Below are 26,769 nucleotides of genomic sequence, written 5' to 3' on the forward strand. Positions count from 1 at the left end.
CCAGGGGTTGAACCTGGAAGCCCTGCATTGAGAGCTTGGTGTCTCAGCCGCTGGACCACCAGGAAGCCCCTTGCAGGGTCGCTGTCAGTCGGGGCTGCCGTGTTCACTTCTGGTTGGTGCCCGTGTATCACGCAGAACCAGCTGTAAGCAGATCTGATTTCTTTTCTTTTCAGTCAACTGGTCATAAAGAACTTCCTAGGAATCCACATGCGTAGTTTTATCCTTCAAAGACAACCACTATATTTTTGTTTTGTTTTTTGTTGTCTTCATCAATCTCTAATATTGTAATATTTCTATTTTTTTATTGTTAATTTCAAACCTGTACTGATTCCCTACTGTGAAAGATATAGTAGTTTTCTCCTTCTATCCATTTCCTCTTATTTTTGGTAATTATATTTATTTCTTATACTATTTACCTTCACAATTTTAAATTATACACTTAAAATACCCAGTTCTTATTCCCCTAATATGAGACAGTAATTCTTGAGTGCTTACTCTGTAAGATGAACATATTATTTATTTATCTTATATTTTACTTTTTGATCACGTGCAGCATGTGGGATCTTAGTTCCCGGACTAGGGATGGAACCTGTGCCCCCTGCGCTGGAAGCTCAGAGTCTTGACCGCTGGACTACCGGGGAAGACCCAAGGTGAGGATATTATTTTGTTTCCTATCCTTCCTATCTCCTTTCCTCCCCACTCCTTTTAAAGTCCCAACTTCTGCCAGCTTTATCTTTACTTTTATGTTGTCAAAACTGATGACATTTACATTCTGTTCTTTAACCACATCTGTCAGCCCGGTTTTAGCTATAGATTCGTCTTCAAAGTTGGAATCCAATCAACAGCCTTTATGTGTTGGTGATGATGTAAATATTGTTTTCCCCAGTGAACTAGGAAATACAGAGGGGTTATGTTTTCTTTTCTCTCCCTCGTATATCATAACTCATGTACAAAAACTTAAAGGAAGCACACGTTGAAATCAAATAGATTGGGGACTTCCCTGGTGGTCCAGTAGCTAAGACTCCAAGCTCTCAATGCAAGGGGCCTGGGTTTGAGCCCTGGGGAGGGATCTAGAGCCACAATAAGAAGACCGTATGCTGCAGTGAAGATCCCAAGAACCACAGCTAAGACCCAGCACAACCCAAATAAATAAATAACAAAGCAAATGCAAGAAATCAAATAGGGTATCATTTTGTATTCTCCATCAATTCTTCAAAATCATGCTTAGATTGAGGTCATGATTGTTTGGTATTAACACAATTTAGTTTTTGGAGTATTTAAGTGTACATTTTTAAGTTCTTTCGGGGAGAAAAGTTACCTTCCTCATCATTTCACAGGTATCTTTTGGTTTCTTATTGAGTCTCTCAATTGCTTAGACAACATTGAGCTCTTCTTAAAGATCTTGTGTGTGACGTCCACTGCCAGAATTTGGGGGTTTCCTTTACTAGGAGTTTTGCTTTTTCTCTCTTCCTCAGTATCCTGTTCGTTGTGTTAGAGGACCTCCTGTAGACATTTCTTTAGAAAGGGAGGTAGATTTTCTGAATTTTCGGATGCCCCTAGTGTTATTTTTCCTCCATGGGTAGTTTGGTTGGGCGTAGAGTTGGTTAAATTTTGGTGAGCACCAGACTATAAACAAGTAACCAAATTTAAAAAGTACTAATTCTAATAAGTTCTCTGCAGAAAAATAAGTAAGTGATGGGTACGAAGCAACTGAAGAGCTTCTTTAGATAGAGCAGTGGGTGGATTGTCCTAGAGAAGGTGACTTTTCAGCTATGAGTTGAAAGACAGGAGGAGCCAGTCACTTGAGTCAAGTTTGGAGGGTATGGTGCAGGGCGGGGTGGGAGGGGAGTGGTCCAGGCACGGGAAACAGTCGGTGCAAAGGCCCCTAGTCTATTCTTTCTGGAAACTACCAAACCTCCCTCCTTGGGTTCTAGGAGAGTCGATTTCCCTCTGTGTTGTCAACTAGTTTGTGTGCGTTTCTGTTACTTGCGGCCAAGAGTCCTCGGTCACGTGAGTTTTGTATCATTGTCCCATTTTTCTAAACGAGGGGTCTGAGTTTGAGAGACGCTGAGTAACTTGCCTGTAGTCACTGAGGGGAGGTTAGAGAGAAGCCAGGTGTGCTGGCGGCAAGGCTCAGCCTCTCCCCGTTGCTTCTCCCCGAATCCTTCTCCCCACATCCAGAGATAGGGATTTCTTCTTTGCTGGACTTTTGCAATCTGGATTCATGGCGCAATCACGGCCAACATTCATCTCAGAACTCTCCCCACAGCCCCAGTTTCAAATGTTGCCCCATCACCCCGCCAGCGCACTTGAATTTCTCAGACCTTTGCCCTCAAGGAGCTCAGAAGCTCCAGTCGCTATCGCTCCACCGCGTCGCATTTTTGCTCCACTCCTCACTGTCTCCTTGACTAAGGGGGTAGCAGGGGAGGCAGACTGAGAGGTGGGAGCTTCATGGGAGCGAAGAGAAAAGAAGGCGGGAGGGGGGGACCCAAGTTAAGAAAGAAAGAAGGAAGAGGGCTTCCCTGGTGACACAGTGGTTAGGAATCTGCCTGCCAATGGAGGGGACACGGGTCCGATCCCTGGTCTGAGAAGATTCCACGTGCCATGGAGCAACTAAGCCTGCGCTCCACAGCTACCGCGCCTGCGCCCTGGAGCCCGGGAGCCACGACTACTGCGCCTGCGCCCTGGAGCCCGGGAGCCACGACTACTGCGCCTGCGCCCTGGAGCCCGGGAGCCACGACTACCGCGCCTGCGCCCTGGAGCCCGGGAGCCACGACTACCGCGCCTGCGCCCTGGAGCCCGGGAGCCACGACTACTGCGCCTGCGCCCTGGAGCCCGGGAGCCACGACTACTGCGCCTGCGCCCTGGAGCCCGGGAGCCACGACTACTGCGCCTGCGCCCTGGAGCCCGGGAGCCACGACTACTGCGCCTGCGCCCTGGAGCCCGGGAGCCACGACTACTGCGCCTGCGCCCTGGAGCCCGGGAGCCACGACTACTGCGCCTGCGCCCTGGAGCCCGGGAGCCACGACTACTGCGCCTGCGCCCTGGAGCCCGGGAGCCACGACTACTGCGCCTGCGCCCTGGAGCCCCTGCTCTGCAACAAGAGAAGCCGTCCCACGAGAAGCCCATGTGCTGCAACAAAGACCCAGTGCAGCCAAACATAAATTAATACATTTATTAAAAAATAAAACGATAAAAAGAAACACAATGGATTCTGACTCCGGAAACAGAAAAAATGATGCCTTAAAAAAAGAAGGAGGAAAGAAGACAAGAAGGGAATGATGCAGAGACTCAACTGAAGGAACGCAGGCCACGGTCTGCCCTTTGATCTCAACCCAAAGGCAAATCTGGTCATGTGAATTCGCCTGACTCCTCCCTTGGATGGTGTCCTGCCTTCCTTGGGCTGAAGCCCGAACTCTCAGGCCTTGCCCAGAAGGTCCTGCCGGTCCCGCCACTTCTCCACCTTCTTTAAGATTCCAGTCCTTCTGTGAGTCTTCAGAGGCACCAAGCCCCGCCCATCCCTGGGTCTCTGCTCTGTTTGTGAGCAGGTGGGGGCTGTTTTAGGGAAAGCTCAGTCCTCATCCCCTTAAAATTGGCTGAGTGTCTGTGGCCATAGCTGCCTGAACCCCTGAGCTGCACCCTGCTGTGGGTGGAGGGGCCCCCAGAACCTGGCACCCAGTCCTGTGATCCCTGGAAAGATTCCAAACGCAGAGATGGCAGACACTCCTCATGGCTTTCTGGGTTCTCCTGGTCCAGATAGAGATGTGACCTCCATCTGGGGACCAAAAGCTGGGGGCCAGAATCAATTTGTCAGCAAACACAGGCCTGGAGGGTACATGAGGACTGAGGGGTTCAGGGTAAGAGGGGAAACCATTTGTGTGGGTGATATAAACCTAGAAAAGAGCTTCCTTGGTGGCTCAGTGGTGAAGAATCCACCTGCCAAGCAGCAGACGTGGGTTCGATCCCTGGGTCGGGAAGACCCCCTGGAGGAGGGCATGGCAACCCACTCCAGTATTCTTGCCAAGAATGTCCATGGAAATCCCATGGACAGAGGAGCATGGCAGGCTACAGTCCGTGGGGTTGCAGAGTCAGGCACGACTGAGCATGCACACACATGAACCTGGAAAAACCTTCTGAGTTGGAGGAGACTGGTTTTCTCTCGCTTACGTGGGCTGAGTGTCCACGGGTGTGATTTCCTGTCACAGTGGGGAGGAATCCACTTCCCTGTGTTGAGAAAACATCAAGGGCTGTTATGTTATTATTTTGTAAGATCGTGGACCATTTAAAAAATCTTTATTGAATTTGTTACAATGTTGCTTCTGTTTTGTGTTTTGCATTTGTGGCCCTGAGGGGATCTTAGCTCCCCTACCAGGGATCGAAGCTGCACCCCTGCTGTTGGAAGGCAACGTCTTAACCCCTGAACGGCCAGGGAAGTCCTACGGGCGGTTATAGACATTAGCCACGAGGTGTAATAAAGATGCAACTGGACCATGTTCAGAGGGAAGTAACCATGATGAAGGGAGTGAAAATCAAGTCTTTGGAGGAATCAGGCTCATGTGAAGGAAGAACCCAAAGGGGCTAGTTAGCTGTAGACACTTGGAAGGTTATCTATCACGTGGAGAAAAGGAGATATATTCCCTGTGTCTCTAACTAGAAACCTCGGCCCAGCCTACACAGGCAGATTTCAGCTCAAAAGAGTCAAGAGTAAGCTTCCTGTGTATAGTGGAGTGGATTATTGCTCCCACTTAGATCTGAGTTGCAGCATGCAGGATACCGGTTGCGTCCCGTGGGATCTTTGTTGCAGGGCGCACACTCTCTAGTTGTGGCACACAGGCTTAGTTGCTCTGCGGCAGCTGGCATCTTAGTTCCCTGACCAGGGATTGAACTTGCGTCCTTTGCATTGCAAGGCAGATTCTTTCCACTGGACCTCCACGGAAGACCACCGGACCTGGTAGTCTTAGCACTGGACCCCTGGACCTCCCTGCTTTCAGGTCTTCATGCCCTCCTTTTGTTGAGTGATCTCACGGAGTACATTTTCCTGCCCTATCGCTGCTGCTGTTAGCCATCTGACTTGCTTTGGCCAATGGAACTTTGGCAGACGTGATCTAAACTGAGGCCTCCTGTATGCTTGTTTGGTCTGGTTGGCCCTCCCGAGCTCCCTTGGTCTGCTCTTAGAAGAATGCTCAGGGTAGATTCTGGCCAGAGGAGAATATAGACATAATCAGCAGACTTGAAGCCAACTGGAGCCAAGTTTAGCCAACCCTTAGCCTGAAGCAGAACAATCCAAAAATAAAAGCCTGTTATTTTTGAGCCACTGAGGTCTGGGGATGGTTTGTTACACAGCATTATTGCTCTAATAGCTAACTCATACATCATCACTGAAGGCAATCAGCCTGGGCTTAAGACCATTTGGTTGCACATTATAAAGGAGATACCAGCATTAAGCAGCTGTTAGGGCTAGGATATCTCTAAGGTGTCTTTGAGCCTTTAGATTCAGTGGTTTTATGTTCCAAAGGGAGTTGTGGTTAACTCTGCTTATTTGAGGCTGAAACCATAGGGAATAGAATCAATACAAGAACAAAAATTTAAACTTGACACAGACCAGTGCTGCACCTCCCACCTCAGCCAGACATTTCATGTACCAGTCAGGGTCCAATCAAGAGCACAGTTCAGTTCAGTTGCTAGTTGTGTCCAACTCTTTGCGACCCCATGGACTGCAGCACACCAGGCCTCCCTGTCCATCACCAATCCTGGAACTTGCTCAAATTTATGTCCATTGAGTCCATCTCATCCTGTCGTTCCCTTCTCCTCCCGCCTTCAATCTTTCCCAGCATCAGGGTCTTTTCCAATGAGTCAGTTCTTCACATCAGGTGGCCAAAATATTGGAGTTTCAGCTTCAGCTTCAGTCCTTCCAATGAATATTCAGGACTGATTTCTTTTAGGATGGACTGGTTGGATCTCCTTGCAGTCCAAGGGACTCTCAAGAGTCTTCTGCAACACCATAGTTCAAAAGCATCAATTCTTTGGTGCTCAGCTTTCTTTATAGTCCAACTCTCACATCCATACATGACCACTGGAAAAACCATAGCTTTGAGTAGAGCACAGAAACCACTCTAAATCTTTAATACAAAGGGAATATTTGATAGGACTTTGGTTACCCAGGCCATGGAGGAACTGAGAAGTTGCATAAGGGATGGCAAGGCAACCCGGGGGTCAGCTAAGCAGGAAGCTGTGACTGTTGGTGGGATGGAGGGCCCGGGGGGAGAAGCGGGGTTAACCCAGGGCCGGGATGACCTAGTGAAAGCTGCAGCCTTGGAGGGCTGCCCAGTGGGAACTGGAGCCTCAGAGAAGATGTAGTGGCCTCCTCAACTTCCTTGAGACTCTGCCCAAGGCCCAGAGAGAGGGAGAGACCTGTCCTAGCTCCTTGCTTCTTCCCACCCTCCAGCCTCCTCCCAGCGTGTCTCCCATTGGCTGAACCCAGCTGACCCAGACTCGGGGGTCTCCCGGGGTCAGATGTCCTGTGATGCAGAGAAGGTCAAGGGAAGGACAAGCAATGGTTCCGCGACTGCAGACCAGCCCTGCCTATCCATGTGTGCCTTTGGCCAGTGTGCCTGTCTCGGTAAACTGCCTTCTCAGCCACCCAGCTGCTCGGCCAGAAACCTGGGAGACATCTTTTCCACCCCCAAGTCTACTTCATCAGTGGTTCCCAGGAGCTCTACTTCAGATTATATTTGCATAAACACCCTTTTTGTCATTTGGCCTTTCCTTGGTCACCACAGGGTCACTGCAGCAGTGCCCAGCTGGTCCCCCTGCCTCCATGCTGGTCCTTTCCCCATCTGTTCCCCACCCGGTGGCCACAGTGATATTTTGCAAATGTAAATCAGATTGTGTCATTCCTTTGGTAAAAACCCATCCAGGTCTTCGAATCCAAGCTCCTTTGCCCAACATGGTCTGTTATCTGCTACCTTTTCAAGCCTATTTTTACCCTTTTCTTTTTTATTTCTCACTGAGTTCCAGGTACTTACTGGCCTTTTCACACGCCTTAGAGCCAGGCAGAATCTTTCTCACCCCAGGGCCTTTGCACCTGCTGCTCCCTCAGTTTTAAATCATAATCAGCTTCTTTGTATCCTTCAGGTCTCAGCTGACCTTTCGCCTCTTCAGAGCTGCCTTCATGGACCACCCTAAAGTGTCCTCCCAGGGCTGCCCACTGCCTTCTCACTTCTTACTCTCGCATCATGCCATCATTCTTTCATTCATATGTTGCTTTGTTTGTTGTCTGTCTCCCAGACTTGAAGATAATCTTTATGAAGACAGGGCCTTGGCTGGCTTGCCCACTGCTGGGTACCCTGCTCCTCTCTCCATGACTAACACGTGGGGGACACTCAATAGATGTTTAGTAAAAGATTAATGGAAAAGACAGAGGGATGTCCACGGACAGAAGAATGGATAAAGAAGATATGGTGCATATATACAATAGAATATTACTCAGTCATTAAAAGAGAATGAAATAATGCCGTGCACAGCAACATGAGTGCACCTAGAGATTATCATACTGAGTGAAGTAAGTCAGACAGAGAAGGAGAATGTATAAAGGTATGGCACCCTTTATATGAAGAATCTAAAAGGAAATGATACAAGGATGTCTCTGGTGGCCTAGTGGCCAAGACTATGTGTTCCCAGTGCAGGGGGCCTGGGTTTGATCCCTGGTCAGGGAACTAGATCCCACATGGCATAACTAAAATCTGGCTCTGCCAAATAAATAAAGAAAAATAAATTTAAAAAAAAAGAAATGATATGAATGAACTTATTTATAAAACAGGATCAGACTTACAGATTTAGAGAAACAATTTATGGTTGCCGGGGTGGAAGAATGGGGGAAAGGATAGTTAGGGAGTTGGGGATGGACATGTACACACTGCTATATTTAAAACGAGAACCAGCAAGGACCCCCTGGACAGCACGGGGAACTCTGCTCCATGTTATGTGGCAGCCTGGATGGGAGGGCAATTGGGGGAGAGTGGATACAGGTATGTGTATGGCTGAGTCCCAACACTGTTAATCAGATGTACTGCAATATAAAATAAAAAGTTAAAAAATAAAGTGCTTAGCAGAGTGTCTGGAAAAAAAAAAAGACCAAGGGGCTGAGAAGCTGGCCCAATGACACTCTGAGGGGAAAAAAAAAAATAAAGAAGTCGATATGTCTGTGGACTGCCAAGGGTCAGTGGCCTGATCTTTGTGCAGAACGACTGGGAAGAGGCTGCCTTGAGTGTCTGCGAACCCGGCTCCCACCATCACTTCGCCCAGCAAGGCTTGAGGCAGGGGAGTGGAAAGGTGCTAAATAAAGCTCAGATCTCATTGTCTCCGGTCTTCTGATTACCAGGTATTTAGACTGCAGTTACACAGTCAGCGGTGATGAGCTGTAATTGCAGACGTTCTCCATGGTTATTTTTTCCCCTGGAAAATAAAGTGATACCTGTAATTTCCCCCAAGTCGCGCTCCAGCCTCCCCTCCCGAGGCCCCCCGGGCTCAGCAGCCTTCATTACCTCTAACCGTGGGGTTCCCTTCCCGCTCCTTGGCGAGTAGGTGGGTGGGCTGGGAGTTCAAAGCTCTGTGTCCCGGTTTAGATTTTGCCATTGACTTGCTGGCAGATTCTGACCCTCAGGGCGCACATCTGATAAATAGAGGCTGTGCTGGGGACTTGGGCAGGTAAGGGGGACAGGGATGAAATCCCAGTGGAGCACAAGGTCCTCAAAAGAGGAGCATTTAGGAACCAAGAGCTGAGCAAACAAGATGGAGAATCCAGAAGGCTCGGGTATCAGCATTGGCCTCAAGGAGCTACTGACTCTGCTGTGCTCAGTCGCTTCAACTGTGTCTGACTCTGTGACCCCATGGACTGTGGCCCGCCAGGCTCCTCTGTCCATGGGATTCTCCAGGCAAGAATACTGGAGTGGGTTGCCATGCCCTCCTCCAGGGATCTTCCCGACCCAGGGATCAAACTCGAGTCTTTTCTGTCTCCTGCACCGGCAGGCGGGCTCTTTACCACTAGCGCCGTCTCGTTCTGTGATGACCTCCGATCCTCGGGGCAGGGCTTCTCCCATCAACCCAGCCCACAGCCACAGCGTTGTTTCCTTTCGACTGTGTTAGGTCTTTGCTGTGGTGCACGGGCTTTCTTTCCTTGTGGCACACGAGCTTAGCTGCCCTGAGGCATGTGGGATCTTAGTTCCCCAGCCAGGGATCGAACCCCTGTCCCCTGCATTGGGAGGCAGACTCTCAACCGCTGGACCACCAGGGAAGTCCCCACAGCCTCAAGGCTGCCCTCGCCCTTGTCCCACCCCCATGCTCCCCTTTGCTAAAGCCGTTGCTCTGGCTCTAGGAGTCACCTGCTTCCGCCGCCCAGTGGGTGATGGGGTGGGAGGAGGCGGCTTCCTGCCTCCACTGTGCTTTCTCAGGAACACTGTCGCACTGACCCCTCGACGCCCTCCCTGAGCTTCCCCGTGGGCAGAGCTGGGACCGGTGGAGGCATGCACAGTATTGCTTCAATAAGAGGATGTGCCCCCAGCGCTCCAGCTCCAAACAGCAGACTTGTAGAAATTTCTTTTTTTAAAAAACTGGAGTATAATTGCTTTTCAGTGTTGTGTTCGGTCCTGCTGTACATCAGCGTGAATCAGCTATGTGTACACACAGCCCCTCCGTCTGGAGCCTCCCTCCTCTCCCCCCATCCCACTCCTCCAGGCCATCACAGAGCCCCGAGCTGAGGCCCCTGTGCTATATGACAGCTTCCCGCTCGCTCTCCGGTACAAACAGTAGACTTTTTCAAAGCACTTCTGGAGCCCAGCCTAATTCCAGGCTGGGGACAGACAGCCTGTACGGGTTTTTAGGGTCAGGAAGACAGGCAGAGGCGTGGGGGGACTTCGGCACTGGCTGTCTCCTCCCCGCCACCCCTGCGGCTGAGCTCTCTGCTCCAGCCCGCTCTGAAGCTGCCCATGGTCTCCTGATTGCTCTCCTGCTTTGTCCCTACGCAGGCCCACTGGCCGCCGGACTGGTAACCCGGGGAAACGATATAAAAAGCCTCAGACTCGAACCACCCTGTCTTTCTTTCTTTACTTAGGCTTGGACGGAGAAGACAAACTCCCCACCTGGGCATGAGTGATGAGTCATTCCTCAAAGGTCGGCAGGAAGATTTATCTGCTGAGCAGCCAGTCTGGTCCCTGACCCACATTGGCTCTTCCACCTTTGATCCGGGCCGGCCTGAGACAGTTCGCTGCAGGCTCCGCCGTGTTTCACGCGGTGGTGCCTCAAGCAAGGGCATGAAGCATCCTCGCTCCTCCACCGCTGCTCCTCTCCGCCGTGGTGGGTACCACCAGGGCTCCGTGGGTGCCAGGTTCTGGCTGCCAGCTGCAGGGGGGATGCTGGGGTGGTGGTCAGGCTTGGGGTCCCCGTCCTGCCATGGTGCCATCCCAGGAAGCAGTTCTTCACAATTCCCAGAAGGTTCTGGAGGAAAGGGGTCCCCAGGTTTGCTGCTGGCCAAAAACCTTGGCTTTTTCTGCCCAGCCAGCCTGTGCTGCTCAGTCGTGTCTGGCTCTTGCGACCCCATGGACCGTAGCTGCTCTCCCCCCACCAGGCTCCTCTGCCCGTGGACTTTTCCAGGCATGAATACTGGAGTGGGTTGCCATTTCCTCTTCCAGGGGATCTTCCCGACTCAGGGATCAAGCACAGAAGCCAAATAAAAACTATGGAGACAGAGTTTGGAAGAAATGGAAAGGTGCCTAATTCTCAGCCGGTGAGAGTAGGCTCATGACTCAAGAGCTGAGCCCTACCTTCACGAGGAGCCTAGGGGCGTACAGAAGATGAGGGCTCACGGTCAGGAGTCGGTCATGAGGAGCAAAGGTGTTAGGCTCTTGACTTCTTCCCCTTTAGTTGTTTCGAAGACAGTCACAGGCCAGCGTCAGTAACCCAGTAATTGAGTCTGGCGGTTCTGAGGCTCTGTGGCCTGCTTTCTGATATGTAACTACAAGGGGAAGGGTGTTGTAAGGGTAAACACCAGAGAAGGGCTGTGTTTAGCATAGAATCAAAGGAAAATAGGTGTGGAGCACAGCTCTTGCAGAGTTAGGGGGCAGAAAAGCAAACTTAGTTACAGACATGCAGAGTCTGGGGCAGGTAAAGTTAAAAAAATCTAGGAATGTTCAGGCCTGCTCACTGTCCTCTTTATCTTCTTTGTTCTCTGGAAAGGGAAAGAAAAAAACCTCATTCCTCGTTTTTTCCTTTTCATGGCAACAGGTTCGCAGTGGCCATCTCAAGAGCCTGCCTTGTGTTGGCTTTCTTCTGTTCCCTGGCTATCCTTCCCCTTCTTTAATTCCTATTCCCTTGGGGTCACCTATCAAATAAAACCCCCACATACATGTCTTCCTCTCCGGCTCTACTTTGGGAAGGCTCCAGGCTAAGATGCCCATGTTTCAGAGGAGCCCCCAAGAGGAACATGAAAGTAAGGTTTTGAGGTCCCGGGTCAGGTCTCAGTCCTGACTGGGATACTCCCAGAGGGCAACGGGGCAAGCGGGAGATGAAAGGCCTGCAGGGTGACCTTGCCTGCCCTTTCTACTTTGGGTTGGGAGGAGGCAGAGAGGATGTGGTGGTGACCTGAGCCTCCGGACCTCTGGGCTCAGGGGTGACAGAGGGTGACCCGTGCCCTGGTAACCTGAGGTTGGACAAGGCAAGGCTTTGGAGGAGGGCTGGGCTCCGGCTTGAACAAGCGTGGGGATGCGTGAAGTCCTGTCCACGTGACTTCATTGTTGGAGCTCTGTATCATTTTCTCCGGCTCCAGTGAGAACCCCATCACAGCCCCGGAGCCCAGATAGAAATCGATTCCCACAGCGCAGGGCGGGCGGCGTGAGAGCGGGATGGGGTGGGGGTGGGAGTCCGCGGTGCTGAGAACAATGGCTTCATTAGGAGTCCCTAATGAAAAGGAGATCTTCCAAGGCTAATGTTAATTAAGAAGTGCAAAGATATCAGGGATGATGAGAAAACCGCAGGCAGAGGACCTGGGCCTCAGTCAGCAGAATGACAGAGCCAGGGCGGGGTTGTCTGCAGGGTCACCCCAGAACCGCAGAGATCCTGAGAGGGCCTCTGAGTTTGGGGGGGTTCACAGTCACCCTCGGAGTAGGGGGACAAAGCCCAGCTCTTTCCTTTGAGGCCAAAATTTGTGCCTTCATTCAAGAAGGATGTATTGAGCATCTACTATCTGAAACCACTCTAGTCATTGGGATACATCAATGAACAGAACAGACAGCTGTCATTGCCCCGGTGGGGTTACATTCCAGCGGGGACCTGAACTTAGTGAGGATCCTAATAACTTAGTGAGTTATGTGGTATGTCAGAAGGCCATAAGTGCTATTAAGAAAAAGAAAGAGTGGAAACTTAAGAGGGACAGGATGGTTGGGTGGGATGGGGGGTAAGTAGCTTGCAGATTAAATAAGGTTGTCAGGGGAGGACTGACTGGAAGATGAGAAATGAGCCAAGATTTGGTAGAGATGAGTCATGACTTGCTGTGAAGTTCTGGGGCGGGCCTGTCCTTTCTCTGTTTTTCTCCTGGCAAATGATACCTTACAGTCCCAAGCCCAGGCCTTGGGAAAGGAACTCAAGGCCCGATTCATCTCCTGCAGTGACATGACTAGTCTCTTGTCCAGGATGTCACAGCATCCACCTTGGTTCGAGACCTCCAAGCAGACACGGTCATTTAAGGGGTTCCAGGCTGGACTCTTGGGGACTCTTGGAAGACACCCCTTTCCCTCAGCACACCTGGCTTTGCCTTCATCCCCTGGCATGGTGCCCCTTCCTCCTGTCTCCCTCCATGAGGACATTTTCATAATGGGGTGATTTCAAGCAAACACATTAAAAAAAAGCCGCAGTGCACTAAAGAAGCTGCCGGAATCCTTTCGTGCAATATCTCTGTTCACTGCATTAATGATCCTTTCCAGATTACCCATTTCCTAACAAACCATTAACACAGAGAGGAGGTGGGGCGGTGAAGAAGGAAAGAGGAGGGAGCGGGGTTGAGGATGGGGCCAGCCACTGCAGAGCTCAAGCTAACTGCAGGCAGGGATCTGCATCCTCCCCGCTTCCCCGAGGTGGCGTGGAGGCAGCGGCTGGCGGGTGGGCCTCTCTGGAAAAGGCAAGGAGGGGGTTTACCGGCCCTTCCATCACAGGAGAACATGCGGGCTCTGAATCTGGCCAACAGCTTGAAAGCTTTCCTCCTCTCCACTAGGGCGACTTGGATCCTGGGGCCAGTCTCCTAAAGGGAATCAACTCAGACTGAGAATCAACCCAGTGCTTCTCCATGCATGAAGTCAGCTTTTACAATTTGCTTGATATCATGTGGGTTGTGAGGAGTGGGGCTGGGATTTGAACCCAAGTCTCTAAATACGGGTTCCCCAGGTGGCCCAGTGGGGAAGAATCCGTCTGCAACGCAGGCCCTGCAGGTTGGATCCCTGGGCTGAGCAGATCCCCTGGAGAAGGAAATGGCAACCCACTCTAGTATTCTTGCCTGGAAAATTGCATGGACGGAGGAGCCTGGCGGGCTACAGTTCATGAGTTCACAAAGGGTCGGACATGACATACTGACTAAAAAAGAACAGGCAACAACTCTCTAAATGTGCAAAGCCCCCCAGTTCATCAGAGCCTCCTGCCACGGCTGACTGTTGCTTTTGTTGCATCCCAGCCTTCTGAAAGATTGCTGGCGGCTTCCCTTGGTACCTATGCCAGACAAGGGTCAGATCAGTGGCGTGGGAGCCTCCCATCCCAAGCGGACAGCTTCCTGCTTCCCGCTCTACTCCTTGTGCCAAGAATCCCCCTCCCTCCCTCAGGACTCCCCAGCAGCATGTGGCCCCGAGGAGGACTCTGTACAGACAGGGGTCCCCAGCCCAACAGCGCTGACCTCTGGAGCACTGCCCTCTGCCCTCCTGCCTCATTTCCGCTTCGGGTCTCACTGAGGCCATTCTTACAAGCCAGAGAATGCAGTGGCCCTCTTCCCATAGGAAAGCACAAGATCTATGGGATTTAATAAGATCATCCAAGCCTTGGCGCGATGGCAGATTTCTGGTGACACCACGTTCTTTGGGGAGGTGAATTTCCTTTCTCTTTAATCCACTGTTTCTAAGGCAGGTGACCCACTCTGTGTTATTACAAGCAGGTTATTATTACCATAAATCCTTCTGCTACTACTTCTTCCATTTACATTAAATATAGTCCCTGTTATGGTGCCTAAATTAGCTTTCATAGGAGGAAATTCCTGTATAATTTAAAGAGAATAGGGAACCCGAGTCAGGCTGGGGGAGGGGAGGGCAAAAAAGGGAATGAAGTGAAGGCTTCTCATCCCAAATAAGGAAAAGGCTCCCTCCTCCTTGATTCAAAGCCCCATGGAATGTGGGAATCACTTAGTCCTTTCATGCATCCGTTTGTGTATTTGGCACATGTTGGCGGCATATCTGAAGTGCCAGGCCACAGGGATCAAAACAATGGCAGAGCTGTAAGATTTCAACTATGTGACATTCTGGAAGAGACAAAACAATGGAGACAGTAAAAAGATCTCTGATAGCCAGGGGTGTGGGGGAGAGAGAGAGAGAGAGAATGATGAGTAGGTGAAGCGTAGAGGATTTCTAGGGCAGTGAAGCTGTTCTGTGTTATGCAGTCATGAGAGATGCATGTCATTATGCATTCATTGCAAAGAGTGAACCCTAGTGTAAACTATGGATGTCAGTCGATAATAACGTTTCGATATTGGTTCATCACTTGAAACAAATGTACAACACTAGCACAAAATAGAAATAATAAGGGAGACTGTGGGCGTGGACAGAACCGGTGTCTGGAAACGCTCTGTACTTCTCGATCAATTTTTCTGCAAACCTGAAACTGCGGTCCAGTGGTTACGATCCCGCGCTCCCACTGCAGGGGGCACAGGTTGTACTCCTGGTCTGGAGACTAAGATCCCAGAAGTCAAGCAGCCCCCCAGGCTCCTCTGTCCAGGGGATTTCCCAGGCAAGGATACTGGAGCGGGTTGCCATTTCCTCCTCCAGGGGATCTTCCAGGCCCAGGGATCGAACCTGCATCTCCTGTGTTCCCTGTGTTGGCAGGTAGATTCTTCACTGCTGAGAGACCTGGGAAGCCCAAATATCCTAGAGGGTGACGTGATATTTTGGCTTTCCAAAACTGACTTGACTGCAGGTCCGCTGGGCTCTATGCACCCTCTGACCTCCTTATTGCCTTTACTTTTTGCAGAGCATTTCCGGAAACTAGAGTGCTGCCTGGGGTGGTTGTAGGAGGAGACAAACTTCATCTCTTCCAGCTTCAGTTTCCTCATCTGCATAAAGAGAGTTGGATTTAATCACATCAGGACTCTATTTCTGCTCTAACCTTTTAAGCCTGAGACTGGGTGAGGTGTACCTCCCCCTCTTCCACCTTGCCATCCCTCCCCCATCCCAGGCACTCCACAGCCAATGAGGGGTAATTGGGAGAAAACTCCAAGTCAGATTAATCAAGGTATAGGAAAGTTATAGATATGCTAGTGCTTTATGTTAATGACTGATGAGAGTGGGTAATTGGAGATGGCAGGAGGGTGCCGAGTGGGGAAGGAATTTCGGTTCTTAGAGAAAATACTGCATTCAAAGAGCTTAAGAATGATTAATGGAGGTTCTGGAATTACAAAGAGCAACCAGTAGAAACTGTTTGGAACAGGACTTGCTCAGGGGGAATAACCTTGTGGAGAGTGTGGGTCCGGGTCGGGGACATTTTGTGGACGGGACCCAAGGAAGGAGTGGGGGCTTGAGAGCTGGTGAGGGGAGATGCTGTCCGGAACAGGAGCGGGCTTTGACCCGGAGGAAGGTGACCCAGGGTGTTCTGGCTCCGTGCCTGGACAGGGCTGGAGCCAGAGGGGCTGGTGTGTGCCCAGTCACGCAGTCGTGTCTGACACTTTGAGACCCCATGGACTGAAGCCTGCCGGGCTCTCCTGTCCATGGAATTTCCCAGGCAAGAATACTGGAGTGGGTTGCTGTTTGCGTCTCTAGGAGACCTTCCTGACCCGAGGATTCAATCCGAGTCTCCTGCATCTCCTGCATTGGCGGGTGGATTCTTTACCACGGTGCCACCAGAGCTGGGGGGCTGGAGCTGATCCTAAAAGCTGGACCTGTGTGCACCTGTCCCCGCCCCCCACCCCCCCCCCCCCCCCCGAGTATGATGGTTGCCCCATGCCTGCAGCCTGCTGTGGTCCGCAAAGCCTGATTCAGCAGCTGGGGACCCAGCTGTCCTGGACGAGACCCAGAGAGGAGACGCATCGCCAACAGAGAGCTGCTGCTGAAAGGGCACCGTTTTCAGAGCCCTGACCCCCGTGGGCGTCCTTCAGGGGAAGCGGCTCAGGTTGAAAAGAAAATGGTGGCGAAGCCCTCTGTTTCCTTAAAGGAGGGAAGGCCGGGGTGTCCCATACATCCCCCCTCTAACAGGAGGATCTGGGGGAGAGCTGCATCCAGACGCATGTCTGGGACGGGCCTGCTTTCCGGTAGGAGACCAGAGCCCCGGTCACAGAGCCAAATGCTCAGATCGCTGGCCTTGCCTCTTCCTGCCGAGACCAACACGGCTGAGATGCCGGGCACTGCCTCTTGGCATTTATAATCCTGTCAGCTGGTGGATGAAGGATGAGGAGCCACGTCCACCCAGGGAGGTCCTGCCATGAACAGATGCTGCCGATGGAGGCTGTCTTCCCCGCCTCTCCATCTCCTTCAGCGCCGGCCCCGGGGCACCCGTCACCTTCTCAACCCTCCTCGGTCAGGTCAATATCCTCGCCGCAGACAGCCTGGCTGGTGAACAGGCGCCACCTCCGACCTCCTGGGTCCTGGAGGGATGGATGCCGGACTGCGTACCTCCTGTCCTCCCCCCACATCACCCCACCCTCACTTTCAGAGAGCAGCGGAAAGTCACGGGTTCCATGGGTCTCACAGAGCCTGGAGTTCTGATGCTAAGTGTGCATGGTGAAGGAAAGAGGTCGAGGCCGTGGGCGTGGCTGGATTCTCAGGGTACCCACGTCCGTTCCAGGGAGCTCATTCTGCCCTGCTCTGGACCCAGAGAAGCCGGTCCCTTATCCTTTTTGCTGGCAGACAGAGCTTTCCTTTAGAGCAACTCACACCCCTTAGGCTAGTTTCTTCCCATCCAAGAAGGCTTTACGGTCACCTTCCCCACGGCTGCACTGGTGACTCCGTGGTGAAGAATCTGCTTGCCGATGCAGGAGACACAGGTTCAATCCCTGGTCCAGGAAGATCCCACATGCTGTGGAGCAATTAAGCCCCCGCGCCACGGCTTTTGAGCCTGTGCCCTAGAGCCTGGGAACCGCCACTGTTGAGGCCATTTGCTGCAACTACGGAAGCCCATGCACCCTGGAGACTGTGCCCCACAGCAAGAGAAGCCACTGCAAGGAGAAGCCCGAATTCCGCAACTCGACAGTAGTCTCCACTCTCTGAAACTAGAGAAAGCCCGCACAGCGACGAAGATCGAGCACAGCCCGAGATACATAAATACTTAAATAAGAATTTGAAAAAAGGTCACCTTGTGCAGTTGTTTTGAGACTTCAAAAAATAATCTGTACGGACTTCCCTGGTGGTCCAGTGGTTAAGAGTCTGAGCTTCTGCTGCAGGGGGCGTGGGTTTGATCTCTAGTTGGAGAACGAAGATCCTGCATGTCATGGGGCGTGCCCCCAAAATAAATAATAAATAAAAATAAATTTCAAAAAAATCTGCAGAGTCTTCCACTCAAAAGAAACCCAACCCAGTAGCTGCAATACATCACATTAGAGCCTCCTGCTTGCTCATCCTTCCCTCTGCCTGCTCCTTCCCAGGCAGCCTGGAGGAGTTGTAATGAACTCCTGGGTGTCCTCAGAGGCCAGTTTAGAAACCAGCGATGCAGGAAGCGGGGAAAGGGGACTTACTGTTTCGCAGGTATAGAGGTTCCAGTTTGCAAGTTAAGAGTTCCGGAGATGGATGACGATGGTGGCGATGACAATGTGCGTATGCTTAATACCGCTGAACAGCGTGCTTAAAAATGATCAGGGTGGTAAATTTTATCCCGCGTGCATTTGGCCAAAGTCAAAACAGAAACAAAAAAAACACCAGTCCAGGAATGCAGATGGGCAAACTCAGGCTGACACGGCCAGGTTTACGAGCCGCTCAGTAGCCAGGCTGGCCTCCTCTCTTTGGCTTGTGGCCTAATTTCTGGGCTCCTTCCACTCCCCTCTGCTCGGTGCTGGGCTCCTTGGATGGGTTGAAGCCCCAGGAGCAGCTCGTGTAACACCGGGAGATGGAGAGGAGAACCAGGAGTGAGCAGGAGGGCATCGGGAGCCCAGAGAAGGGAGATGAGACCGAGGGGACGCCTGTCTTTGAAGTTCTCCTCTCAAGGGCCCAGGAAGCCTCACTCATTTTCGGTGGGTTGCTACATTTTCACCAGATGAGTTTTTTAATTGCTTGATTTACTTATCTCGTCTCGGATCTGCTGATGTACTCTGCTGCCTTTTAATTGCTTGAAAAGTTGAGCAGTTTTTCATGTTTTAAGGAGTGCTGAATTGTATAATTAAAACACTAACAGTGTAAATCAACAGTGCAAAAGAAAGACAGCAGAGAATTAAGCAAGTGTGTTGGCATAATAATAAAATCAAACCGGCATGAAGAGGGCCCATTACCAGGAAGATGCTGAATGTGAAGTGGGGGCCTGGGAGGGGGGCGGGGCTCACAGGACCTTGTCCCTTCTCTTTCTGGGGAAACAGGGGAAGTGAAAAAAAGAGATGGCTGGATCTGAAAGTCCCTGAGGCCTTGGACTGAAGGTGGGAGGTGGTTTTGTGTGTACCTCCTGGGTGGCTGGGGGTTGGGGCTCTGGGATGGGGGAGGCGAAGAGTGAGTGGGGAAGAGGGAAGAGGGCGTGTGCGTGTCTTCAGGATCTCACCTTCTTCCGGGGGTTCGCAGTTTGCTTTTGGTGAGGACGGTGGGCAGGAGGAGCTAGGAACCTTTCTTCCCTCCCTTGCTTCCTTCTCACCAAAGTTCACGCCCAGTGTGATTGTTTCAGACAACCCAGAAACGTTTAGCAGGAAACAGGAAAGCCCACTCTTGCCTTCTCCTCTTCTTCCTCTGCCCGCAGACAGACGAAGTTGGAAGTGGGAGTGAAGGACGGGGATGCAGGCTCAGGCATCCATCCTGGCAGGACTTGTTTGGACCTGGCTTGGAAACTCTCCAGCTCAAAGTCGGTCAGCGTTTCCTGAAGGGTGCAAGGTGGAACACTGGCCCAGGGAGATGCTCCGTGAAAAAAATTTTAAAAAAAGCTTTTTGGCCAGTAAGCTTGGAAAACTCTGAGCTAAACAAAAGGTGCTGAGCTAAAGAGGGTGCTGAGCCCCTCTTAGGCACTTGTCATTCTGACTACAGGACTTCCCTGAACCCTGAATATGCAAGGTCTCCTTGCACCCCAGCAGGGTAAACTTTGGGGAACTGGAAGACCATTCTTTCAAGTCTCATGGATTCATGGCCCATGGCAAGTGGGTTCTGGGTATGACACTTCGGGAAATGTTGAAAGCGTTAATTACTAAGTCATGTCCGACTCTTCGCAATCCCATGGATTACAGCTCTCCAGGCTCCTCTGTCAATGGAATTCTCCAGGCAAGAATACCGGAGTGGACAACCATTCCCTTCTCTAGGGGATCTTCTCGATCCAGAGATTGAACCCTGGTCTCCTGGATTGCAGGCAGATTCTTTACCGTCTGAGCCACCGGGGAAGCCCTTGAGAAAAGCTGGGTTCAGGTGAAAAGGGCACTTTGCTTGGGTCCTTGAGCTGTGGTCACATCCCAGACCCGTCACTGACTGACCAGCTGTGTGGCCTAGGGTACCTCTCATAACCTCTCTGGGCCTCAGACTCCCCACTTGTCAGATGAGACAGATGATACCGAGCTCTCAGGAGCTGGTAAGGAGAAGTCGGATGATGCTGTGGAAGCACATGGCCTGGGGCCGATGGTGGGCCTTCTCTCGTGGTGGTGCCCAGACCGGGGGGTGTGTCCACTCCCCATTCTTACACCACCAGATACAAAGGTTGTTCATGAGCCAGGTGGGTCCTGGGGAGACCCCAGGGGCTAGGAGTGGGGAGGAGAGATGGAGTCAGGCTCTAGAAAATGAAATCAAAGACGGAAGACTAGGAAGACAGCTGGGCTGTGCTGGAATTGGCTGGAAATGAGATGAATGCAAGGCTCTGAGGAGGGCAGATATTCTGTGAAAATGCAGTTACTCTCAGGGCAGGGATTAGGGTGAGGTGGGTAAAGCATCACAAAATTTAAAGGTGTGCCCCAGACTCTGTAATCAAGAAAAACAATATTTTAGTGCAATTGTTTTTTTGGAAAGAGCTAAGTGAATGAAAAAAAACCACAATGAACAAAATACCAAAATTTAAATAAAGACAGAATCTGACCTTCATCTCACTGGCCTGCACCCGAATCCCAGCCCTGAGAGCTGAACCTTTTCTGTCTGTGCCAGCGTGTCCCCCGAGGGGCTGGATCTGGGGACCGACTCTGAGCTGAGCAGGGTCAGGGCCCCCTCGGCCCCCACCTTCAGGGACCCTCACACCTCAGCAAGTGCTTCATGGACAGACGTGGACTCGGGGGTCAGGCTGGGCCTTTCCTGCGGGGTCACTCCTGGCTACCCCCATGGTGGGCGTGGGCTGGGGGGATGAGCTTCCTTACAGCCACAGGCCTGGCCTTCCACGAGGTCACCAGGGAACAGAACCTCTGTGCCCACTCTGGCTCCGCGTGGGCCCCAGGCTGGCCAGCTCATACCCTCCCTCCCTTCTGGGCGCCCGTTCTCAGTTCATCTCCAGGGAGCCGCTTATGGCTCCCCCTCAACTGGACGTGACCTCACTCTCCTTTAGGCTCCCGGGGCGCTGAGTCCCTCTTAGGCACTTGTCAAGTGCTCATCCGTCTCCCCATTTCCAGCTTGAAATCCCCAAAGGCAGACGCCACATCTGCATCACCCACCTCCCCAGCCCCTGTCCCATGTGTCCTTGACACGAGTGGGCATTCAGACAGAACCAGCCAGGAGGACGGACCCTCCTCCGTGCTGGACGCGCTCCTGCCCACGTCACTGGGCAACATTCTGGGGGTGATGGGATGCCCGGGACTGGAGAGATTCAAGTAAAGAATCTGCCTGCAATGTGGGAGACCTGGGTTCAATCCCTGGGTTGGGAAGATCCCCTGGAGAAGGGAATGGCCCACTCCAGTATTCCGGCCTGGAGAGTCCCATGGACGGTATAGTCCATGGGGTCGCAAAGAGTCGGACACGACTGAGTGACTTGCACTTTCACGTCCCTCATGCTGGGAGGGCTCTGATAGGCCTGGGAGCCCCTGGTGACTGCCATGGAGACGACAACCACAGACAGGTCTACTTTGTAGACATTGTCCTTTTTAGTCCCCCCAGCAGCCTTGCACGTTGATGTCAATATTCCCATTTTACAGGTGAGTAAACTGAGGCTTGGGTTTTCCAGGTAGCTCAGTGGTAAAGAATCCACCTGCTAATGCAGGAGACATGGGAGTCCTGGGTTCCCCTGGAGGGGGAAATGGCAACCCGCTCCAGTATTCTTGCCTGGAGCATCCCAGGGACAGAGGAGCCTGGTGGGCTACAGTCCACAGGGTCTCAAGAGTCAGACGTGACTGAGTATGCATGCATGCAACTGGGGCTTAGAGTAGGTACACTTAGGAAGTTTGCAAAGCTAGTCAACAGCAGGGGCGGGATTGGACTCCAGGTTGGCCTGATTCCAAGCCCACATGCTTACCCTCTGAGCTCTTGTTGCCTCAGGATAAGTGGAAGTGGGGACTGCCTCACACTTGGGTGGGCGCTTTTCCAGGCTGGTAGACCTTGAGTGGGGCTTCCCTGATAGCTCAGCTGGTAAAGAATCCAGCTGCAATGCAATGGACCCCGGTTCAGTTCCTGGGTCGGGAAGATCCGCTGGAGAAAGGATAGGCTCCCCACTCCAATATTCTTGGTCTTCCCTGGTGGCTCAGATGGTAAACAATCTCCCTGCAATGCGGGAGACCTGGGTTTGATCCCTGGGTTGGGAAGATCCCCTGGAGGAGGGCATGGCAACCCACTCCAGTACTCTTGCCTGGAGAATCCCCATGGACAGAGGAGCCTGGCGGGCTACAGTCCTTGGGCTGCAAAGAGTCAGACACGACTGAGCGACTAAGCAACCCCCCCATCCCCCAACACACACACACAGACCCCAGCGAGTGGTTTCAGAAGCTCCGAGGACTGCTCTTCCCGGCCACAGAGAAGGAGGAAAGGGGAGGACTTCACCCCAGGGTCCCTGTGTATGTACTGATACTCCTCCCTTCCCTCTCGGGGACACCCTCGTCTCCCCACCTCCACCCACACACACTGGGTGGGCTCTGAGAGTTGCTCTCATTAGTGAAACCACCCCAGGGCGCATCCCAGCCTCAGCTCACTTGTATTGATAAGTCTCAGAGGCTGCAGACTTGTCTGATATTTACAACACTCCATCCCTCACCTTTATGATGGATGGTTCGCGTGTTGGGATCAATATGGCCCTCGCAAGATTTACATACTCATACGATTAATAAACAATAAGTCACCCCGGTAGCCCCACCCTACTGGGTTTTCAGGGCCTTCTGTGCGGACAGCTAACCTTGTCCCCTGTCTTGTACACCGGTCCTGATGGCTGCTATTGATCCGCTTGGTCGGACAGGGACACAGCAGAGCTCAGAGCACGTGGGGACAGAGCCTGGAATTCACACCGTGCCCTGTGCTAGGGCTCTGCCTGCCGGCTGGTGGGCTGGCTCCTTACCCTTCGGGCTGGAGGAGGACCCTTCCCCTGTGGTGGTCCTCTGCAGACAGCGGTCACGAGGCTGGTGGTGACTTTTTTCCGGTCGCCTCTTTATCCACCTTGACCTGTCCATGACCAGTCTCCTCACCACCCGTGTCCTCAGCAGAGGTCCGGATCAGCCTCCTGACTGGCCTCTCAGTCATCCCCACCCCTCTAACCCCTCCCTCTGCTCTGAGACTTTGCTTCCTCTTTTCCTGGAATCACAGCTCTGCTCCAAAATCTCTCAGTCATTCTTTATTTTCCCCCCTTTAAAAAAAAATTTACTTGGCTGAGCCAGGTCTTAGTTGCCACATGCAGGATCTTTCAGTTGTGGCAGGAGGGGTCCAGTTCCCTGACCAGGGATCGAACCTAGGCCCCCTGCTTTGGGAGCATGGAGTCTTAGCTGCTGGACCACCAGGGGAGTCCCTCTCATTCTTTTGACATACCACGTCCTCTGTCTGGCTCCCAGACCCTTTTCCAAGGGAGAGATTTTGACCACCCCAGCCTCTGCCAATTCGTCCCTCTGAGAAGTTCATCTGGGTGACCCCCACTCCACACTGTCTTGCCCTGTGACTGGCTTGGACCCTTTGTGGTGGGTTGTCCTATTTCCTTCCAGATGAATACCTGTTTTCTCTATGACATCATCCCTGTGGATAGGTACCTGAACAGCAGTTATTTCTTTTGCTCTCTGAATCCTCCATTCCTCTAGAAAAGATTTAAAGCAGACCAAAAAAAAAAAAAAAAAAAAGCATAAAATATAAAAATGTTAGTTGCTCAGTCCTGTCTGACTCTTTGTGACCCTATGGAATGTAACCTGCCAGGCTTCTCTGTCCGTGGGATTCTTCAGGCAAGAAAAGTGGAGTGGGTAGCCATTTCCTTCTCCAGGGATAAAATATAAAAAGACCAATGTCAATTAAAAGTTTGGATGGAAAAAGAAAGGATGCAGAATGGCACAGAAGTAAGCTTACAGAGCCACGTCCTGGGGGAATATACGCTGAAGTGGGTTTGGTTCTAAGTTTTGCAATAACCAGAGCGAAAGGCAAATGCATGTTCACGGTGTCCAGAAGATGAAAAGCACTCACAGCTGTAACTGAACTGGAGGAAAAAACATCAAACAGATTCTGAGCCGAGAAAACACTGCAAATAGCCTGCTTCAACATCACTCGAATCCAGTGAGTCTCACCTGGGGGCAATTTTGTCCCCAAGGGGAAGGTTGGCAATGTCTGGGGACATGAAGGGTGTCATAGCTGGGGGAGGGGGCCCTCCCAGGTGGTGCTAGTGGTAAAGAACCCGCCTGCCAATATAGGAGATGCAAGAGACTCGGGTTTGATCCCGGGGAGAGAAAGATCCCCTGGAGGAGGGCATGGCAACCCACCCCAGTATTCTTGCCTGGAGAATCCCATGGACAGAAGAGCCTGGTGAGCTACAGTTCATGGGGTTGCAAAGAGTCAGACATGACTGAAGCGACTTAGCAAGCAAGCTGGGGTGGGGAAGGGTTTGCTGCAGGTATGTAGACGGTAGGAGCCGGGGGGCTGCCTAGCATCCTACAATGAGCAGGACAGTCCCCAAACCAGCTAGCAGCATGACCCGCAGTGTTAATGCTGCCCCGTTGGGAAACACCGGTCCAACTGTTTCTCCGGCCTAGAGACACAGCACTGATTTAAAAGCAAGTCATTTTGGTCCATGTGTAACTAAGCCCTCTTGGAAAAGATTCAAAAACACCCTGGCCTGAGACTGAATCCCTTCCTCTGGGGAAATAATGCTTTCGGATTCCTCGAATCTGAGAATGGGAAAGCTAGATCATCGAGGCCAGTGCATCCATCGATCACCACGCTTATGCGGCCCCTGGCAGGCGTCCAGTCCTTGGCCAGAACCTACAGAGAATTCAGAAGTAGCTCAGCTCACGTGCCCTGCCTGTAATGGGCTCCCACCCCACCAGCAGAGACCTCTCTCCAGGGCGGCCTGGATCTTCTGCACAATCGCGAACCTGCTCTGGAGGAACCAGAAACTCAGGGCAGAGGCAAGCGACCAAGACTCTGACAGACTGGGGCAGTCTTTGCAGAGGGAGGGTATTTCCTATGCTCTCTCCTGGCCTCAAGATTTAGGCTTCTTCCTCTCCACCCAGGAAGGTCTTTCTCTCTCTTCTCTGCAGAGGCCGTGTTCTGGGGTGGACAGGTACCAGATGTGAGTCCCTTTCCTGCAGTGCAGCGTGGTGGCAAGTTCTTCCCCACGCATGGAGGAATGGGAAGGCCCTATGCTGAGGCTGGAACGAGTTTACCAGGTCACAGGTACCCCCCGCTCTTTCTTTCTTAAAACACGGCCCTGAGATCTTTGCTGCTTCTCGCGTCAGAAGGTGGGGTGCATGTCCCCCCGCCTTGTGTCTGGGCTCTGTGTCTGCTTGGCGCATAGAATATGGTAGAATGATGCTCCACCAGTGTCTGGACTCCGGTCTTGAGAAATAGACAGCTCCAAGTGAAAACTACGATGAGGTATCACCTCACCCTGGTCAGAAGGGCCACTGTCATAATGATAAGCATTTACAAATGATAACTGCTTGTACATTGTGGGTGGGAAATGTAAATTGGTACAGCCACCGTGGAAAACAGTATGGAGGTTCCTTGAAAAGCTAAAAACAGAACTACCATATGATCCAGCAATCCCACTCCTGGACATGTATCTGGGGAAAACCATAATTTGAAAAGGCACATGTACCCCAATGTTCACTGAAGCACTGTTTACAGCAGACGAGACAGGGAAGCGACCTAAATGTCCTTCAATAGAGAGATGGATAAATGTATTACCTGTATACAATGGCAGATTACTCAGCCACAAAATAGAGTGAAATACTGCTGTTTACAGCCACATGGGTGGACTTCGAGGTTATCACATTAACTGAAGTAAGTCAGACAAAGACAAATACAATATGATATCACTAATATGTGGAATCTAAAACAAATCATACAAGGGAACTTATTTACAAAACAGAAACAGGCTCACAGACTTCAAGAACAAACCTAGTTACCAAAGGGGGAAGGGGAGGAGGGATAAATTAGGAGTTTGGGATTAGCAGATCCACACTACTACATATAAAACAGATGATCCTCAAGGGCCTACTGTAGACTACAGAGAACTCTACTTGAGATTCTATAATAACCTATATGGGAAAAGAATATGAAAAATAATGGGTATATGTGTGTGCGTAACTGAATCGCCTTGTTGTACACCTGAAACGAATACAACATTGTTAATTGACTATGTCGTGGTTGTTCAGTTGCTAAATTGTGTCCAACTCTCTGTGACCCCGTGGACCGCAGGAGGCCAGACTTCCTTGTCCTTCACCATCTCCGGAGTTTGCTCAAACTCGTGTCCATTGAGTCGGCGATGCTCTCTAACCATCTCATTCTCTGTCACCCCTTTCTCAGAAAGGATAAAAAAAAAAAAAATGAAATGGGCAGCTCCAAATTCCTGCCTCTTGGGACCGTCCCTCTCACACTCCAGCCTCTGTGTTGTCAGGGTGGGAAGAGACAGCCACACAGGGTGGCTGGTGAGATGTTCCGGCCCACAGTCTAGGTTGCAGCCCAGGATGCAGACAGTAGCTAATACTCTAAATGTGTGAGATTTCAGTCAATTCCAGCCCCTTGCTGCTGAGTCAGCCCCGTCTTTGAGCCACGCGGAGCAGAAATGAGCTGTCTTCCCAAGCCCCGCCCCAACTGCCGAATGAATGATCGCTGTTGTTTCAAGCCTCTGCATTTAGGGTGGCTCGTTACAAAGCAATAGATAACGGAAACAGCGTCCTTCCTATTTCCTGCATCTAGCCATTCAACAAGCGTTTTCTAGCACCTGTCGTGAGTCAGCCACAACTCCAGATGCTACGGATAGAGCACGGAGGAAAATGAA

At 51.6% G+C, this 26,769-nt stretch overlaps 1 long non-coding RNA gene across 1 annotated transcript in view; it reads left to right on the forward strand.

Moving 5' to 3' along the window:
- The window catches only part of LOC133056179 (uncharacterized), a 41,693-nt gene extending 25,892 nt beyond the window's left edge, over positions 1-15,801 (forward strand). Inside the window, exons 7-9 of the long non-coding RNA XR_009692750.1 lie at positions 554-650; positions 10,109-10,350; positions 15,268-15,801. This is a non-coding gene — a long non-coding RNA (uncharacterized LOC133056179). The remainder of the gene's footprint in view (positions 1-553; positions 651-10,108; positions 10,351-15,267) is intronic.
- The last annotated feature ends 10,968 nt before the right edge of the window (positions 15,802-26,769 follow it).

Source organism: Dama dama, chromosome 5, assembly GCF_033118175.1.
Source record: "Dama dama isolate Ldn47 chromosome 5, ASM3311817v1, whole genome shotgun sequence".
Lineage (NCBI taxonomy): Eukaryota > Metazoa > Chordata > Mammalia > Artiodactyla > Cervidae > Dama > Dama dama.